Consider the following 17,568-nt stretch of genomic DNA (forward strand, 5'->3'; position numbering starts at 1 on the left):
GGTTATCCCTTGCTCTTTTTATTGAACCCTTTTCTTGGTCTTTTTATTGGATTTTTGTGAACCTTTGGCACCTGTAGAACTTATAGACTAGAGCAAACTAGTTAGTCCAATTATTTGTGTTGCGTAATTCAACCACCAAAATCAATTAGGAAAAAGGTGTAAGCCTAATTCCCTTTCAGTGCGCATCTCGCGCCTTCCGTGACGTCGCTCGCTCGAACATCGCGCCTCATGCGTCGCCGTCGCTCGCACGTCGACGGGCGTCGCTTGCTCGCCGGTCTTGGAAGTGCCGCCTCCTCGGGGCTTCGGGGACGCCGCCGATTGCCCGCACAAGGGCCCCGCTGTCGCTCGCCCTCTGGATCGGGGAACCACCGCCACTACTCCGGATCGAGGAACCGCCGCCACCGCATGTCGAGGTCGGGGAGCCGCGGCCACCGGCCGAGGGTCCACCGCCGCGCGCGCTATCGGGCAACTGCCATCGCTAATGAATCGAGATGGGGCGTGAAAAACTGATCCCTAGCTTTTATAGATGTCTGGACCTGGTCCGGCTCGACCGGATTGCATTGTCTGGCCTGGGCTTCCTTTAGTTATTGGAAGCCCAGGGCTCCTAATATACAATATATATATATATATATATGTATATATATATATATATATGTATATATATATATATATATATATATATATATATATATATATATATATATATATATATATATATATATATATATATATATATATATATATATATATATATGGACGAACTAATGGAAGGCCAGGGCTTCCATTAGTATCGGGAAGCCCCAGCCAATTAGACGGAACCGGGCAGCCCGCAGGTTTGTTTGGCGGTTTACTGGTCTGGTCGAACCACAGCGTAAATCATAATCCAACACAACGTAAACGCATGTGTATTTTAGCGTAAAACAGTATACGAGATAAAATCGCGAACCATAACTGAAGCATCCCGAAAATATCGCATGGCAGGCACGTAAGCAGAAACGCGAGGCATAAATATGTATATAGAATTGCGTAATTGGGTACATATATTTGAGTAAATACTAAACTGTTTCAACAAGACGAGATAAATTCTCTCGGGTTGTTATCACGTGTCCGACAATATCTCCGGGCATGCAGGAACAAACTTTATAGACCGTAAATGATTGCAAAAAATAGCGTAAACATTGTAGACGAGATTGGTTAGCACAGGGCATATAAAAAGGAAACTGACAGCACATTGTATTGCATTGTTTACCATGGCTGACGGCAGAGAAGAAGAAACTGGCGAGGATATTTCTGCGTCATTGCACAGAGCTGAATCAGGTACATTAGCATTTGTATAACTACTTCAGTTCATATAATAATCAGTCAAATATGATGGCCGGCTTGCAGACACATGCATTTGTATAATTTTTATGCCTTGTTCTACCAGCAGCGCCCACACCAAGACTTGTATCTCCAAACTGTGCTGCGAGTCCACATATAAATATAGTAACACCACCTGCAGAATTAAGAGCGCCAGGGGTCAATGATGGCAATACAACAGTAATTGAAACAATGGTAGCAGCAAATCAAATGATGCCTATGAGGACCATTAGTGATCATGAACAAGATACACCTAATATCCTCCGAAGTCATGTAAGTTATTTATCTTAGGTTATGTTTATTATACAATTTAAATGACATTAAGAGTATAACTAATATAACATTAATTGTATTTATGATTATGTTAATTCACAGCCTGAAAGTATTGATCCAACCATGGTGCCTAGGATCGGTATGACATTTGGAAATGTCGATGAGGCATACAATTTTTACAGTCGTTACGCATATGAGGTTGGTTTTCCACTTAAAAGTATAGGAAGAGAAAGAACTGTAAGTGGTTAAATTGTTTAATGGAGGGCAGAAATACAGAAAGGTTAGCTAGTAATCCAAGAATCCGTAATACATCATCGAGGAGAACACAATGCAAGGCTGGTTTGAAACTAAAAAAATCTATGATGATTCAAAAGAAAATATTGTAGTCGTAAGAATCGATCTGGTCCACTTAGAACATAATCATGATTTCATTAAGAAGGATACTGTAAAGAAACACCTACAATGCAACAAGACTCATGATCCTGAGTACATGGAGTTTCTTAGTTCAATGCAGTAAAGCAGAATCCCGCAACACTGTATCATGGACTTCGTGTCTGAGATGCATGGTGGTCCTGAAAGCGTATCAATTACAGCAAAGGACATTGCTAATTTATAAGAATAATTTTCTTTATGAATTTATTACATAAATTTTAAAATCCATGTCAAGTTAATGAGTAATAATTACAATTTTTTTGAATTATACAGGAAACAGGCAAAGTAACGAGAAAAGAATGCCAATGATGTGTCTAAGCTTTTGGCTTTTTTCATTATGCAAAAGGGATAATCCACAATTTTTCTCTGATTTCCAGTTAGACAGCGAAGGAAAAATATTGAGTATTTTTTGGTCTCATGCTAGTCAGCAAGGAAAGTATGTTGATTTTGGGGATGCAGTTACCTTTGATACATCTCATAAGACTAATTTGTATGGAAAACCCCTAGGAATGTTTGTTGGTGCAAACCAACACCTACAATGCACAGTGTTTGGGTTCTCATTGTTGGGAGATGAAACTGTTGAAACATTCGAGTGGGTGTTTAATGCATTCAAGACATGCATGGGGACTAAAGGACCAAGAGTAATGTTGACAGGTATGATTTATGTATATATAATGTTGGGTACCGTAATTAGGGGTACCCCTAATACTCCTAAGCATGGCTGGAAAACATCCTCAAAACAGACCGTAAAGACCGGTAAGCACGGTTCAAAGTTCACTACAAGAAATTTGTCCTTTTATGACAAAATACCTAATGACAAGGTCAGTTATCGTCATATAATGTCACATAATATGATGGATTTTTTTGAGTCGTCATAATTTCATGAGGCCATGAAGATTTTATGACGATAGTGTTTTTTTTTGTCACATAAGGGTACGAAGATTCATCATATATTGTCAGGCGCCAGAAGCCGGTAGACGGTTTTACTTTTATGACGCTTAGATGTGCCTTTATTTGATGATTTGGCGGCGTCACTTTATGTTTTTTTCCAAAAAAGGACCGTACCCCTTTCTGTTGACCGCATTCACTTTCCCATCTCCCGCCCAAGATGACCAAAATTTCCCTCCTACCTTATCCTCTCGGCTGCTCACCTCCGCGTCCGCCCCCACCACCACGCGCCCGCCCCCAAAACCCCCACAAACCCTAGCCGTCGCCAGCAAGGAATGGCCGCCCTCCTGCGGCTCGCCGCAACTCAACATAAAGACCCTGACGCAGGCGCTGGCGAAGGCGTCGGCGGTGATAGAGAAGACGGTGTCCACGACGATGCAAGAGGTGACGGGCCCGCGCCCGTTGCAGGACTACGAGCTGCTGGATCAGGCCGGGTCCGGCGGGCCGGGGCTCGCATGGCGGATCTACACGGCGCGACCACGGGATGGCGCCCCCTCGGCGCCCTACCCCGTCGTCTCCGTCTGGGTGCTGGACAAGCGCGCCCTCGTTGAGGCGCGGGCGCGGGCGGGGATGTCGAAGGCGGCCGAGGATGCGTCCCTCGACCTCGTCCGCGCCGACGCGGCGCGGCTCGTGCGCTTGCGCCACCCGGCCGCCCAACCCAGCGGCCGCTTCCCCATCGCCCTCGTCATCGCTGAGGCTGTGGAGGTCAGCGGCGCAGCACAACATGTGCAATCAGTGGTCCCATCTGAGTGCCGCCAAGGAGCAGTGGCTGGCCGCCGTTACTGATGGCCGCGCCCACGCCTCCGCGCTCGTCAACGGCCACCTCTCCCGCAGGCAGGCCTCCTTTCTCTCTGCGTGGGGTACTTCCGAGTTTGAGATTTGGGACATGGATCACGGAGTTGCGTGGGGTTGACTGTCAGGAACATGCCAGCGACGGATTTGGGGGTGCTCAAGGATATGCCGGGGATCCGCGATAAGGCTAACTCCAAGTTGGTGCTTAGAGAGGTAGTAACACCTTGGCCACCAATTTAGTGTAAGATTTGCTTCACAGCGTGATTTAGTTGGCCATTATGCTGCTAATCTTTGATTTTGTTGCTTGCTTGGTTTAGGAGCAATACAGTGGCATGCTTCTGTCGGCCTACAAGGAGATGGTAATTTACCACTACAAAGTTATGCTGATTCAGTTACTAAAAATTTAGATCCCATAGTGCATGGCATTAAGGTAGTTTGGTGTCAACTCCAATAATATTTTTCTCCATTACTCTGTTGATAGGTCCGTCAGCTGTCCTACTTGGTTGAAGCTTCCCATTCTATGCGTTGTTTTTCTAAAGCAGCTCCAAATTGCTCCATCACATAGTATTCTCATATTTGAGGATGCCGATCAATATTTGAGACACTCCACACATTAATGTTTACATGTTTTATTCAGAGCAAAAGTTGAAGGTACTTCATCCTTCTTTATATGGTGATCTTTGCCAATAACAGAAAAATTCTTTTATTCAGTATATCTGTGTTTAGGTTCTTTTGTAAATCGGATTTGTTTTACTTGCCTGTATTATTCTCTTTTGGAGAAGTTTCCTGACAATGTAGATCATTTATATCTGTAGAGGCTGCTACTCTTGGAATTTCTCTCGATTGCTTTAAAGGAAGGTGTAGAACTCGAGACATCATTAAATTGGGGTGATGAACTATATGATGGTGAATCAAATGAACTTCAGAGTATTGGCCTTCAGTCAGGAGATGCCTACTCACCGCCTGAAAATTGGTGTGCAGAACGTTTAGGGAGTCAGCGACCTGGCAATCTCCCTCTGCACGAAGCTGAAAGAGAGAAAGCTGCTAGGAAGCAGGAAGAGTTGCAAGCACAACTACAAGCTCAACAGGCCACACTTGAAGAAAACCAAAGTTTGCTGCGCCAGGCCCAAGAGGAAGTGAAGGGGATGCATACCAAGTTTGAAGAGACCAATGCACTGCTACGAGCTGTCCTAAAACTTCAGAAAGATTGAGGTAGGGATGCATACCAAGTCTGAGGATGATGCCTTTGCTTAAGGTTTTTCTACATTGCTAGAACATATCTGTGGTTAGAACTTTGTCAGAACTACGTGCAATCTGTTTGAATGCTTCAAACCTTTGTGGTGGAACCTTTGTATGTTTGAACCTCTGTTGTGGAAGAACTAGTGTGCTGGAATTGTGTATGACTTGTGATGAGAATGTTGTGTATGATGGCTTTTCTGTGTATTATGATTCTGTGAGCTATCATGAGAGCTCGGTGTGTCGTCACTATATGTGGGTGCCATAAGTGATGATCCCAACTTTAGGTGACGCGTTGACTGGAAAAAATGTGACAGATAACACCGTCATATATAGCAACAATATGTGACGGACGAACGCAGCCGTCACAAAAGGTGATGACATTATGTGATGGTACTCTGAACAGTCGTCACAAGGTACATAATGTGACGGTCGTTATATGACGACCCTTATGACGCAGCATTTTCGTCATAAGATGCTTTTTATGACCAATTTTGTACTAAACATGACACTTTACTTTTGTCATACAAAACCATTTTTTTGTAGTGGTTGAAGCCTCGTCAGCCAAAGGACGCGACCTCTTCTCGCCCGAGCCCGGTCTCGGGCAAGAACAGTAGTCCCGGACGGATTCACGCCTCGCCCGAGGACCTCCTCAGGCAGTGGGCGCACCCCCGGCTCGCCCGAGGCCAAGCTCGAGCAAACTTTGTCATGCAGCAACCTCGGCCAAATCGCCTTACCAACCGACCGTATTGCATGCGCATTTAATGCGGGGATCGCCTGACACCTTATCCTGACATGCTCGCCTCAGTCGGCAAGGTCGAAATGATCGCAGTCACTTCGCCCCTTTACTGATCATTCTGACAGGAAAACATCACTATTCACCCCATTTCGACTACTGTGCCAACCACCAGGGTAAGACTAACAACAGTAAGTCACGGCCTCTCCCGAGTTCAGCCTCGGGCGCAACAGGGAACTCTGCCTCGCCCGACCCCGGGCCTCGGCCTCAGCCCTGGCCTCGGGAGAAGGTCTCCGCCTCGCCCAACTCCAGGCCTCAGTCTCGGCCTCGGGAGAAGGTCTCCGCCTCGCCCGACCTTAGCCTCGGCCTCAGGAGAAGTCGCCGCCTCGCCCGACCTCGGCCTCGGACCGACTACGCCATAGGGGATACATCATTACCCTACCCCTAGCTAGCTGCCTCAGGCTACGAAGGAACAAGACCGGTGTCCCATCTAGATTACTCCGGCAATAGGTAATGATGGTTCCCTGCAAGCGTCCATGACGTCGATTGTTCTCAACTCTCTACGAAGGCAAAGAAACATCAGCAGGACCCCCGGGCCGCACCGCCAGCTACGCTTCTACAGGGCTCAAGCACTTCTCCGCCTGCCACGTTAGCGCATAGCTACACCCCCATATGTACAGCTGGATCATCTCCTTGTATCTATAAAAGGGGATGTCCAGGGCCTTCCCGGGAGGGGGGGCGGAAGCGGAGGCAAGGGCGAGGGGGGCTAACTCAGACGGCTCACTCCAAGGCCATGCCCTCTCTCGCGAAGCTCGTAACCCCTACTACGAGCACCCCGGTGCAAGATAATATAAGCCTCATCCCCCCCTCTCGTGTTTCATCTTGCATCAACCCATCTGGGTAGGGACACTCAGCGTCAAATTCACTGGTCGGTTGAGGGTCCTCGTGGGTCCAAAACGCTGACATATAATAACTATAAACTCGAAGTACATGGAATATAGATTCAATATCTTGTGCATATTTACAATGCATGTGAGTCTTGTTTTGTTATGTACCATACAATGTTTACATAAAAATAACCATCTAATAATGTCCGACAATGTATATTTACAGATCAAGACTCTGCAATGCCAGTGGCATTACGTCGGGTCTTCCCAAACACAGTCCACAGGTTGTGTCTATGGCATGTGCAAAATAGGTACATGCCATTTCTAAATGAGTTGTATGCACGTTATGCTAAAGCGGATTTTAAGACAAAATTCCAGTCTATAGTACATCATCCATTGACTGAAATAGAGTTTGAGGCTGCATGGAAAATGTTGATTGATGAATTCAACCTGCATGAAGATGGCACTCTTAGAAAATTATATGAAATGCGTAAGAAATGGATTCCTGTTTTTTTCAAACATGACTATTGTGGGCTTATGGTGTCTACGCAACGTAGCGAGAGCATGAACAAACTCGTGAAGAGCGCTCATGTCGATTCAAACACCCCACTGCATGAGTTTGTGAAGCAAATGTTGAAACTACTACATAGCAGGAAGATGCAAGAAGGAAAGGAAACACTAGGATGTATGGTATGTAATATTATTTATGCATTATACTATTTAGTAGGCTCGCAAGACGTAAATAATTATTTTATATGCAGGGTCAACAAGACACCACAACATTATATATGTTCGAAATTAGGGTTGCAAGGGCATACACAAGGGCTGTGATGAATAGGTTCGAGGAGTCAATAAAATACGCTACTGCATATAGGATAACACTTGATCTAGATGGAGGCGCAAATGATTGGTTGGTGCAGCATACATCAAGATCGAAAAGAATCGTGTGGGGGCAACACCAATTCAAAGTGAAGGCTGATGTAGAGGCAGGAAATTTTAAATGTGAATGCAAACAGTGGGAACACACAGGTAAGCAAGAGTTAAGATATAACGTCATATTATTTATACGCTAATAATTAAAGGTGAATGTGAAATGTTGCACCCTTGTTTAAATGTAGGACTATTTTGTGTGCATCTAATCCGAACATTCATGCACATTCATCTAGAAAGGATACCTAAGGAATACATTCTACAGCGTTACACATACTCAACTAGGCAAGATGTGGTATTTTCAAGAGATGACAGGAAATTGAGTGGAAAAGATGGAGAAACAAAATCATATAGGCAAAAAATGTTGCTTAAAAAGGCAATGAAGGTAGTAAACCAAGCTAGTATGTCAAAGGCAGGGAGTGATAAGGCCTTGGACACAATGGATGAGCTATTGGAGATGCTTGGGTGTTTAGAGCCAGATATAGGATGTGAAGATGCTGGTGGTGCAAGTACTGGAGAGGGCAACCATGTGGGTGTTGTTTTATATAAAATTGTTGAACAATTTATTCAGAACTTAATTATTGCTAATTGTAAAAATTAAACGTTATAGGGCGAAGAGGATGCTGTTGGAAACGCTGAAGGTGAACATGTATCGCAATGTGATAACGAGGAGCATGTGGCAGGACATTCACGACAACAGGTAATATTATGGCAAAAAACAATGTAATTTATGTATAATGCAAACAAATGGGATGATTTATAAATTATTTGTAATATTGACTATAATGCACTAATGAGTAGGATGGAGGCTTAAATATTGATGCACATCATCAATCTGAACTGCAAATGACGCTTGTTGGAAATGATGATTGTGAAGGAACACAATATGTGGATGTTAGAAAGGTATGAATTCTAAATTTATTAAATTGCAGATATTATGTATATTTAATGTTAGTAAATATTTATAATCTGACATCATAACATTTGTACCTATAAATACTTCTTTGTATGGCATGTAGAGACTGGAATATGATGTAGATGGCATAAGCTTAGTGCGTCCAAATAATGCAAGGCCAAAGGGAAGGACGATAAAAACTAGTGAACAAAGAGTTCTGAAACTGGGTGCGAAAGGAGAAAATAAGAAGACTCGAAAGTGCCAAAAATGTGGCATTGCTGATGGACACAACAGTCGAACCTGCTTGTCTATAGAGGAAAATAGGGTTAAATTGGCTAGCCTTGCTGATAGAAAAAGAGGACGACCGCCTGGGTCTAGAAACAAAAATTCAACAATGGCCCCGAAGTGGAATGAGACATCCACATCAAAAAAACATAAACATACCGATTCTGAAGAACATGGTTCGGATGACGATAATTTGACATGATTGTAAAACATTTATACATAAATAATGGATGATATTGAAATGTTATGATCATGATACTATTTGATGAATATGAATAATTACGTTAAAAGCTCACTGTATGGATTATATCTATTAATGCAACGTAATTATTTCTTATGAGCTATGCTACTGTTGGTTTTGTTTGGCTATATAATCATATATTCACTGCATCTCATACAATATTTATGTTGAAAAATCAAAAAGCCGGCGAACTGAAGTCAATATGTATGTACTGGCACCAAATGAAAAAACTGAATGAATAAGCGTAAACCAATATGTAGATTTTTGCATAATCAATACAGAGAAGAACTAAAAATATTGTACATAACTGAACATAGAAAGGCAGCGCATTGGTACTGGATAAACAAGTGCATACAGTAAATAAGTATATAAAAAGACGTAAACCAGTTCAGTTATATGCATAAACCATATCAGATGTTTGCATAATCAATACAGAGAAGAACTGAAAATATTGTACATAACTGAACATAGAAAGGCAGCGCATTGACACTGGATAAACAGACGCATACAGTAAATAAGTATATAAAAGGACCTAAACCAGTTCAGTTATATGCATAAACCGTATCAGATTTTTGCATAATCAATACAGAGAAGAACTGAAAATATTGTACATAACTAAACATAGAAAGGCAGCGCATTGGCACTGGATAAACAGGCGCATACAGTAAATAACAGAATAAAACATGTGATGCATTGAAGTACATCACTGAAGAAGATATAAAAACCAGAACACAAATGATAAAGTGCATAACTATCATATATAAATATGTCCATCTAAAACATATCTGGAACGACATATATAAGAGTTTGCTAAGAGCTGCATATGGACATAAGTATTATCTGAATGCTAACATAAGCCAACAGACTAATATGTACATCAACACCATTCAGTGATAGTACCCTAAACTAAGCTAGTACTGAAATAACTTGAAGCCACCAAAAGCCATCAGACCATCATGTTCAGACTACCATTCAGATAGTAAACTATACTAGGCTACTACTGAGAGAACTTGAATCTATCCACATGGGAAACCATGGAGTTGTTTCTGTTTAGTCGATGGAATATTAGGTACTGCAGTACAAGAGAGAGAATGTCCTCTGAATTATCCTGCAAACCAATATAAGGAAAAGGTGAGTTAGACATAACTATACATACATTATGTCATAACAACAAAAATACTATCTATATATTATGTACCGGAACAATGACTACATTCGTAGCTCCAACCATGTAGTCGTAGTGCTGCATATATCTCATAACAAAGAATCCACAATCATTATACCCCAATTTCATTGTTGGGCAGTTATTCAAGAGTTCAATAGGGTACTTCAAAAAAGCAGGGAGGGCTGATCTTGGTCGAGCATTTTGTATGGCTAGATTGAGCCGACTCATTATTAACCTGGCCCATGAAACCTTCCTATCACCCATATCCATAGGTATACAATGGTAATTTTTCCAGATAGTCCCACCCATCTCTGGTCCATATGGGTTGGAATCTAACACATGTATGTGTCCAATCTGAAGATTAACAACATACAATGTCCAATGTCCAGAGTGTAGCATGGGTACCATTATCTACATGCACACAAAATGGAAATAACAAATGTCGAATACACTATGGTTGATATGAATGATTTGGTTGAAATTTAAATGCAGCAATATGAAGTGAGAGTGTGATGGGTCAAGGAACAGAAATTAACTGATTTGTAGTCATCCAGCTGCTTGAAGGAAGGCAGTATCTTCAATATGTAACTCTCCAAAACTGAAGGGTCAAATGGACAAGGAGACTTACTATGTTGCTCCTGCTCCTCAAAGTTCAGTATAGCCTAATAGGATAGAGAAGTATTATGTAATTTTCATGTATGCTATGCATTTAAAAAAGAGGTATAAATGTAGAAGTCATACCCCAACATTAACATCTAGAATGAGCTGGTGAGCATTCAGTGGAGGAATATGTTTAGAACAGTCATCGCGGACACACTCAATGAAACATTGCATAAACACGTTGTCGAGACATGCGCCATCAGTAAAAGATTGTTGTATGTCACAACAATTGGCACAATATTCACCAAAGTCAATTATATTTCTACATATGAAAAGATTGAACATACAACAATAGAAATAAATGTTATTTGTATAAATGAAATACAAAATTACATAATATATATGCAATTTGACCATTGAATTGAAGGTACTAAATGGGAATAATGAGATACATAATTACATAATATATATGCAATTTGAACATTGAATTGAAGCCACAAATCAGTCTAACTAGTCCATCAAAGTTTGGTTAAGCACTGCCCAGCTAGCTCTTCTCCATGCCACCCTCTCAGCCATTCAGCCGCCACCCTCTCTCCGTCTTCGAGCCCTCTCCCTCTCTCTCCCAGCCACTTCTATGCGGTGCCACCGCTGCACCACCTCTGTCCCTGTGCAGCAGCAGCCATGCTGCCTCTGCCCTCCGCATCAGCAGGGATTATAATAATCCGTATCTTCCAATCAATTATTCTGCCATGGATGGTACATTACAGGTATTTATTACTTTTTCAGAAGACCATGGGCATTCTAGTATTTCAATTGTCTGTTTTTCTCTTTTATGTAAACTTGCTGTTTTGCCTTTTGATGTTCTGGCACAGCCTGCTGTTGGAGCTGACGGAAGGAAAGGGGAGGCTCAAGGCAATGTTCTTCTTGCATCAATTGAGAATATGCAATATGTTGTTACTGTAGATGTTCTTCATACTGTAAGTCAAATTGTGAAGACAATTAAAATATCCTTAATTTTTTTGTTATTTTCTCTTCTAACTATGACAATGTGGCTACAGGTGTTCTCATCGTTTGGTTTAGTCCAAAAAATTGCTATTTTTTAGAAGAATGGGGGGACACAAGCTTTGATTCAGTACCCTGGTATGCGTCTAGAAATAGATCATTGCAGGCTTTAAATCACTAGGCTTTGAACTAGTTTTTTTATCTCTTTAACAACAAATACTAGATACGTTAGGGTAGGCTAGAGACCTAGAGTTGAAACCCTATAGAAGCTACAACTCAAAGTTCAGTCATGTGTATAGCTATTTTCCTTTCGCTTCTATTCAAGGCTAAATCTTTGGGTACAAAGATTGAATAAAACTTAATAGTATCTATACCATTGTCACGATGTTGTTCAATCAGAATTAATAAGAATTAAACATTATGCCAAGTCAAACAATTTGAAAAGTATGTACCTGTCAAATTCAATGACCTTAGAACACAAGTATGTATGAAGAGCGCGAGCACATTCTAATTCAGATAAGAAGATGCCTGGTGCACAAACACTCCCAATAGGAGTCTTGTCAAATACTGGACCAAAATCATGGTCAACTGTGCCACCTGGCACTGTCTGACCTTGCTGCACAAAAAAGATGAAGTATACGTTAATCATAATTTGTAAACATGAAATGCACGCTATCAAGACAGAAAAGATATATAAGTCAAGCTTAAATACTAACAGTATTTGGTGTAACAGATTCATTGGCCCAAAGAACCTCATCAATCAAATCTCCAAATGTAGCAGCTAGATTGGACTGCTTTGTACCAATAGTATTCAAACATTGCTTGATAGAGGCAAATATTTTGCCAACCTCTAAGTCATAATCAATCAACTTAGCATGGAACTTCTGGCATTGATGTACAGGAAGCATCTGAATCTTATTTGCCATCAGGTCTTGCATAAGAGGGAGTTGGATGATTATATTTGGAAGTCGACCATGTTGATTTGGGTCTTCATCAACAGATTTTGGCCTCATTGGAGACTGAAGTAAAAAAATATAATAATGATATGATAAGTATGGTAAAGCAACAAGCAAACAAAGAACATAGTGGGTATATGTGAAAGGGAATTAGGCTTACACCTATTTTCCTAATTGATTTTTGTGGTTGAATTGCCCAACACAAATAATTGGACTAACTAGTTTGCTCTAGTGTATAAGTTATACAGGTGTCAAAGGTTCACATTTAGCCAATAAAAAGACCAAGAATTGGGTTCAACAAAAAGAGCGAAGGGATAACCGAAGGCACCCTGGTCTGGCGCACCGGACTGTCCGGTGTGCCACCGGACAGTGTCCGGTGCACCAGGGTACTCCAAGCTGAACTCTTCACCTTCGGGAAAACTCAGAGGCGCTCCACTATAATTCACCGGACTGTCCGGTGTACACCGGACAGTGTCCGGTGCTCCAGGAATGAAGCGTCTCTGAACTCGCTAGCTTCGGGAATTCGCTCCGCTATAATTCACCGGACATGTCCGGTGTACACCGGACTGTCCGGTGAGCCAGCGGAGCAACGACTACTTCGCGCCAACGGTCACCTGCAGAGTCATTTAATGCGCGCCAGAGCGCGCAGAAGTCAGGCACGCGCGAGACGGCGCACCGGACACTCTACAGTGCATGTCCGGTGTGCCACCGGACATCCAGGCGGGCCCAGCAGTCAGAGCTCCAACGGTCGGAACCCAACGGCCTGGTGACGTGGCTGGCGCACCGGACACTGTCCGGTGTGCACCGGACTGTCCGGTGCACCATGCGACAGACAGCCTCCACCAAATGGCTAGTTTGGTGGTTGGGGTTATAAATACCCCCAACCACCCCACATTCAAGACATCCAAGTTTTCCACCTTCCAACTACTTACAAGAGCTAGGCATTCAATACAAGACACACCCAAGTGATCAAATCCTCTCCCAATTCCACAAAAGCTTTAGTGTTAAGTGAGAGTGATTTGTTGTGTTCTTTTGAGCTCTTGCGCTTGGATTGCTTTCTTTCTCATTTGTTCTTGCGATCAAACTCACTTGTAATTGAAGCAAGAGACCCCAATCTTGTGGTGGTCCTTGTGGGAACTTTGTGTTCCAAGTGATTGAGAAGAAAAGCTCACTCGGTCCGAGGGACCGTTTGAGAGAGGGAAAGGGTTGAAAGAGACCCGGTCTTTGTGACCACCTCAACGGGGAGTAGGTTTGAGAGAACCGAACCTCGGTAAAACAAATCCGCGTGTCACACTCTTTATTTGCTTGCGATTTGTTTTGCACCCTCTCTCGCGGACTCGATTATATTTCTAACGCTAACCCGGCTTGTAGTTATGATTAACTTTGTAAATTTCAGTTTCGCCCTATTCAACCCCCCCCCTCTAGGCGACTTTCAATTAGTATCAAAGCCTGGTGCTTCATTAGAGCCTAACCGCTCGAAGTGATGTCGGGAGAACACGCCAAGAAGGAGATGGAGACCGGCGAAAAGCCCACTACAAACCACGGGAAGGCTTCATCGGAAGAGTCCCGCAAAAAGGGGAAGGAGAAGAAAGCCTCTTCCCACAAGTCGCATCGGAGTGGCGACAAGAAAAAGAAGATGAGGAAGGTGGTCTACTACGAGACCGATACTTCATCACCTTCCACCTCCGGCTCCGACGCGCCCTCCGTAACTTCTAAGCGCCATGAGCGCAAGAAGTTTAGTAAGATCCCCTTACACTACCCTCGCACTTCTAGACATACTCCATTACTTTCCGTTCCATTAGGTAAACCGCCAACCTTTGACGGTGAAGATTATGCTAGGTGGAGTGATTTAATGAAATTTCATCTAACCTCACTCCACTAAAGTATATGGAATGTTGTTGAGTTTGGAGCACAGGTACCATCCATAGGGGATGAGGATTATGATGAAGACGAGGTGGCCCAAATCGAGCACTTCAACTCCCAAGCCACAACCATACTCCTCGCTTCTCTAAGTAGGGAGGAGTACAACAAGGTGCAAGGATTAAAGAGCGCCAAGGAAGTTTGGGACGTGCTCAAGACCGCGCACGAGGGTGATGAACTAACCAAGATCACCAAGCGGGAAACGATCGAGGGGGAGCTCGGTCGCTTCCGTCTTTGCCAAGGGGAGGAGCCTCAAGACATGTACAACCGGCTCAAAACCTTGGTGAATCAAGTGCGCAACCTCGGGAGCAAGAAATGGGATGACCACGAGGTGGTTAAGGTTATTTTAAGATCACTTATTTTCCTTAACCCTACTCAAGTCCAATTAATTCGTGGCAATCCTAGATATACACTAATGACTCCCGAGGAAGTAATCGGGAATTTTGTGAGCTTTGAGTTTATGATCAAGGGCTCACGGAAGATCAACGAGCTTGATGGTCCCTCCACGTCCGAAGCACAACCGGTCACATTTAAGGCGACGGAGGAGAAGAAGGAGGAGTCTACACCGACTAGACAACCAATCGATGCCTCAAAGCTCGACAATGAGGAAATGGCGCTCGTCATCAAGAGCTTCCGCCAAATCCTCAAACAAAGGAGGGGGAAGGACTACAAACCCTGCTCCAAGAAAGTGTGCTACAAATGTGGTAAGCCCAGTCATTTTATTGCAAAATGTCTTATATCTAGTGACAGTGAAAGGGGCGACGACAAGAAGGGGAGAAGAAAGGAGAAGAAAAGATACTACAAGAAGAAGGGCGGCGATGCCCATGTTTGTCGCGAGTGGGACTCCGACGAAAGCTCTAGCGACTCCTCCGATGACGAGGACGCCGCCACCAAGGGACTTCTCTTCCCCAACCTCGGCCACAAGTGCCTCATGGCAAAGGACGGCAAAAAGAAGAAGGTTAAATCCAAATCCTCCACTAGATATGAGTCCTCTAGCGATGATAATGCTAGTGTTGAGGAAGATAATTTACGTACTCTTTTTGCCAACTTAAACATGCAACAAAAAGAGAAATTAAATGAATTGATTAGCGCTATCCATGAAAAGGATGATCTCTTGGACTCCCAAGAGGACTTCCTTATTAAAGAAAACAAGAAGCATGTTAAGGTTAAAAATGCTTATGCTCTAGAAGTAGAAAAGTGCGAAAAATTATCTAGTGAGCTAAGCACTTGCCATGAGATTATTGACAACCTTAGGAATGAAAATGCTAATTTGTTAGCTAAGGTTGGTTCAAATGTTTGTAATGTTTCAATTCCCAATCCTAGAAATGATAATAATGATTTGCTTGCCAAGATTGAAGAATTGAACATTTCTCTTGCTAGCGTTAGAGATGAAAATGAAAAATTGCTTGCTAAGGCTAAAGATTTTGATGTTTGCAATGCTACCATTTCCGGCCTTAAAAGTAAAAATGATATATTGCATGCTAAGGTTGTAGAATTAAAATCTTGCAAACCATCTACATCTACCGTTGAGCACACTTCTATTTGTACTAGATGTAGAGATGTTGATATTAATGCTATTCATGATCACATGGCTTTAATTAAACAACAAAATGATCATATAGCAAAATTAGATGCTAAAATTGCCGAGCATGAACATGAAAATGAAAAATTTAAATTTGCTCATAGTATGCTTTATAGTGGGAGACGCCTTGGCATTAAGGATGGCATTGGCTTCCAAAAGGGGGACAATGTCAAACTTAATGCCCCTCCTAAGAAATTGTCTAATTTTGTTAAGGGCAAGGCTCCCATGCCTCAGGATAACGAGGGTTACATTTTTTACCCTGCCGGTTATCCTGAGAGCAAAATTAGAAGAATTCATTCTAGGAAGTCTCACTCTGTCCCTAACCATGCATTTATATATAAGGGTGAGACATCTAGTTTTAGGCAACCAACCCATGCTAAGTTGCCTAAAAAGAAAACTCCTAGTGCATCAAATGATCATGACATTTCATTTAAAACTTTTGATGCATCATATGTTTTAACTAACAAATCCGACAAGGTAGTTGCCAAGTATGTTGGGGGCAAGCACAAGGGGTCAAAGACTTGTGTTTGGGTACCCAAAGTTCTTGTGTCTAATGCCAAAGGACCCAAAACCATTTGGGTACCTAAATTCAAGAACTAAACATGTTTTGTATGTTTATGCATCCGGGGGCTCAAGTTGGATAATCGACAGCGGGTGCACAAACCACATGACAGGGGAGAAGAAGATGTTCTCCTCCTACGAGAAAAACCAAGATCCCCAAAGAGCGATCACATTCGAGGATGGAAATCAAGGTTTGGTCAAAGGATTGGGTAAAATTGTCGTATCACCTGACCATTCTATTTCCAATGTTTTTCTTATTGATTCATTAGATTACAATTTGCTTTCCGTATCTCAATTATGTCAAATGGGCTACAACTGTCTTTTTACTGATGTAGGTGTCACTGTCTTTAGAAGAAGTGATGATTCAATAGCATTTAAGGGTGTGTTAGAGGGTCAGCTATACTTGGTAGATTTTGATAGAGCTGAACTCGACACATGCTTAATTGCTAAGACTAACATGGGTTGGCTCTGGCACCTCCGACTAGCCCATGTTGGGATGAAGAATCTTCATAAGCTTATAAAGGGAGAGCACATTTTAGGATTAGCAAATGTTCATTTTGAGAAACACAGGATTTGTAGCGCATGCCAAGCAGGAAAGCAAGTTGGTGCCCATCATCCACACAAGAACATCATGACGACTGACAGGCCACTGGAGCTCCTACACATGGATCTATTCGGCCCGATAGCTTATATAAGCATCGACGAGAGTAAGTACTGTCTAGTTATTGTGGATGATTATTCTCGCTTCACTTGGGTGTTCTTTTTGCA

The 17,568-nt window shown here is 42.6% G+C and overlaps 1 pseudogene; it reads left to right on the forward strand.

Annotated features, from left to right (window-relative positions):
* The first annotated feature begins 3,601 nt into the window (after positions 1–3,601).
* Positions 3,602–5,015, forward strand: LOC103628243 (uncharacterized; annotated as a pseudogene).
* Positions 5,016–17,568: the final 12,553 nt, after the last annotated feature.

The sequence above is a fragment of the Zea mays genome, chromosome 5 (assembly GCF_902167145.1).
Source record: "Zea mays cultivar B73 chromosome 5, Zm-B73-REFERENCE-NAM-5.0, whole genome shotgun sequence".
Lineage (NCBI taxonomy): Eukaryota > Viridiplantae > Streptophyta > Magnoliopsida > Poales > Poaceae > Zea > Zea mays.